Source organism: Alligator sinensis, unplaced genomic scaffold (genome assembly GCF_000455745.1).
Source record: "Alligator sinensis unplaced genomic scaffold, ASM45574v1 scaffold917_1, whole genome shotgun sequence".
Lineage (NCBI taxonomy): Eukaryota > Metazoa > Chordata > Crocodylia > Alligatoridae > Alligator > Alligator sinensis.
In genome coordinates this window covers 2,773,335-2,776,780 of record NW_005841988.1, presented here as the reverse complement: position 1 = coordinate 2,776,780, position 3,446 = coordinate 2,773,335, and the positions used below count along the sequence as shown (strand labels likewise).

The 3,446-nt window shown below is 48.0% G+C and overlaps 1 protein-coding gene across 3 annotated transcripts in view; it reads left to right on the top strand.

Moving 5' to 3' along the window:
• CCDC171 (coiled-coil domain containing 171) overlaps positions 1 to 3,446 on the top strand; it is a 323,890-nt gene that overhangs the window by 9,781 nt on the left and 310,663 nt on the right. The gene's annotated exons all lie outside the window — the stretch shown is intronic.

Genomic DNA, 3,446 nt, shown 5'->3' with positions numbered 1-3,446 from the left:
CCAGCACTCTCTCCTGCCTATGCAGGCGGTCGGACTCGGTGATCTATTGAGGTCCCTTCCGACCCTAACATCTATGAGTAAAAGGTGTCCTTATTCTAGTGGCTTGCTGTTGGAGATGGGTGGGCAGGTTAGTGTAAATCTTCATGAAGTTTCCTCTTGCCATATGAAAATTCTTCTGCCACTGATTGTCATCCCAGGTAGCTGAGAGTCTGCTCACGCCACTCTCTGCTAGTCTCCCTAGCCCTGCTCAGTGGTTTGACACCACCCTACCCCCACATTAGCCTAGGGACATTGTGCTGACATGTAGCCTGCATGCATTCAGGATATGAGCACAGAGGGAGAGCTGGACATAGTCATGGGACTCCCAGTGATGGGTGCCAAGCCAAGTGCATGAGCTTCTGTCCTGCTCATTGTCTTTCCTTGGTCTTTGCTCACATGCCCAATGCCAAGTTGGCGATTGTGTCCCCCCAGCGGGGTGCCTAGCTGGGGCAGGGCACAGGATAGATCCGTGGCTTGTGGGGGAAGGGGGTGTGTGGCTCCTGTTGCTGCATGAACCCTGGGAGGGCATGGGGGTGCCCCTGGATCTGTGCGCAGAGCTGGGGAGGGCCGGTTGCCACTGTGGGCTGGGGCTGGAGTTGCACTGGGCTGCGCTCAGGGTGGGTCTTGCCTTACCAACCTCATCTTCTATGACCAGGTAACTTCCCACCTGAACACGAGAGAGCAGGTTGACACTGTATATCTAGACTTTGAAAAGACCTTTGATCTAGTGTCCCACGATATCCTTGTGAGAAAATTGGAGAGTTGTGGGGCTTAACTCCGAGACAGTCAGGTGAGTGAGAAACTGGCTGAGGATAGAACCCAGAGAGTTGTACTGAACGGATCTGTGTTATCCTGGCAAGAAGCGGGCAGCGGTGTCCCACAGGGTTGGTGCTTGGTCTAGTACTTTTCAACATCTTTATTAATGATTTGGATGTGGGGGTAAAGAACTCACTGGCCAAGTTCGCGGACAACACCAAGTTACGGGGAAGCATGGTCATGCTTGAAGATATGCTACAGATACAGGTGGACCTACACAGGCTAGTAAGGTGCATAGATCAGAATCTGATTAAGTTCAGTGTTGAGAAATGTAAAGTGCTCCACCTCAGGACGAGCACCCTCCAACACACCTACAGGCTTGGTGGCACCAAACTGACTAGCGCCATGAATGAATGGAACCTGGGGGTAATAATAGACCACAGTATGAATATAAGCCGGCAGTGCGATGCTGTAGCCAGTAGGGCAAATAATACTCTGGCATGCATCAATTGATGCATCTCCAGCAAAACCAAGGAGGTAAGTCTTCTGCTCTACTCAGCACTACTGAGACCAGAGCACTGGTGAGACCTGACCCCTAATTATCTTTCCTGCTTGGTGTGGGGGGCTGGACCCGATGATCTTCCAAGGTCCCTTCTTGCCTTACAATCTATGAATCTTAGAGCCCTGGTCTCAGCCTGCAGCAGCAGCTCGCCACTCCCTGCCCTTCCCTGTACACAGATCTGGGGGCACCCCCCACCATGCTCTCCTGGGCTGTGCACAGCGGTAGGAGCTGCCCACCCTCCCTGCACTCTCCAGACAAGCTGCAGCTCTGTTCTGCACCCTGCCCTGCCCCAGCTGGACAGTGCTTGCCCCAGCCCTACTCCCTCCTTCACCACAGGGGCCTTGATCTGCCTCCCATCCCCCATGTGCCTTCCCTCCCCCCTCCTCTTCCACCACAACAGACTTACCAGCCAGACACTGCTCTTCAAGCTGCTGGGCTGCATCTTGGAAATCAGTTGGCAATTTTGCAAGGTGATAATGTTGCCAGGTCAAATATGAAATTATCATATTGGAAGCTCAAATTATCGTATTTTCTGAAAAACTATCATACGTTGGGGAAAAAAGTATGCAAATGTAGTCTTTTTTTTTTTTTTTTTTTTTTTTTAAGTAACATCATCACATGCTGTGTCACTCCACTTGACACTGCTCACTATGAAGTTTTGTTTAACACTTTATCCGACTGGTTAAACTGAATTTATTACTATGATTATTCTTTTATCTTTGTTTTGTGGTGTAGGTCTGCATATTATAAATCTTCTATACTTTATTTTGCAACTTGCTGTATTAGGTATGTGCCTGGAATTTACAAGCAAGGCAGGTACAAAACCGCTTTGACTTTCTGTTGATTTAAGACTTTTAGCATGTAAAATAAAGCTCTTAGTATTATTGCACATTGAGATTTGGTTATGTGATCATTATGCAGTTACATTATATTGCTCATTGTAAGTCTCCAGTTAAAGATAAATGGCAAGTATTATTCACCCTTACTTGAGTTCCTGTCAAATTCCAATCCAATGCAAGTGAGAACTGGGTTAAATGACACAAAAAAAAATAATAGATTTTGAGGACTTTTAGTATCATCTATCGTACAAATACGATAATTATCATACACCTGGCAATGCTGGAGCCAATTGCAGTGTCCACCACCATTTTCATGGTGAGGCTTTGCCACACTGCTGATTGGCTGAGAAGGGCGGGGCGGTGTAATGCTTAATCAGCAGTGAAGGGAAGAAGGGGGAGGTGCCATGTTGGCTCCCTTTCTGTGTGGCAGCAGCTGTGAGAGCTGCTTGCTCTCACTGGGGAGTCAGCATTTTATTTCCAGTCAGTTTTTGGCAGAAACTGCCTCAGATCATGCTGTAAGTAGGTCCCTAGTTATGAAATCCATAAAGCAGTGTTTAAAGCAAAGGTAAGCTCCAGCTGAGTGTAACCATTGGCTGATAATCTTCCTGCACACTGGTTTGCCCATCTGCCATAGGGACACGTTAATTAGGTTATTCCTCCACTTGAAATAAGCCTTTTCACACTGGTGGTGTGGTCCCTTAATCCTGTAAATACAATATGTGGATTCACCATCTCATTTCATCATCCTAATGTGGCCTGTGCTAGAGCAGCTCTGCTCAGGCCCCAGCAAGGGAGGCAGGAAGTGGAAGATGGAGGAGGGGAGGGGAGGGGAGCCCAGAGATCTGATCAGCTCCCCAATGGTACCAGGGAGTGGCCTGGTGGGGGGGAGTCTTCAGCCTGTGGTTCACAAGTTAACCCCTTGCAAGCTGCATGCAGTTGAACAGTCCTGTATTAGAGGATAAAAGTGGATTTCTGTGCCCGGTGTGTCTGAAGTTAAACTTCCAATTTTGCTGTTTTTCTGTCACCCAAGACAATGTTTAATGTTTTCTTATACACTGCCACCAGTAGAAGTATTCTTGCATTTCCTAGCAGGAGATTTGCTGTGCTGCACAGTGAAGGCTGAATGTGGATCCACTTGAAACTGTTCTACCCTGAGGACCATTTGGATGTATTGTGTGTGGCTTCTTTCAAAAAACAAAAATTGATTGCTGCATCAGAGAAATGGCAGACAGCCCGCCCCTCCCCCCCCC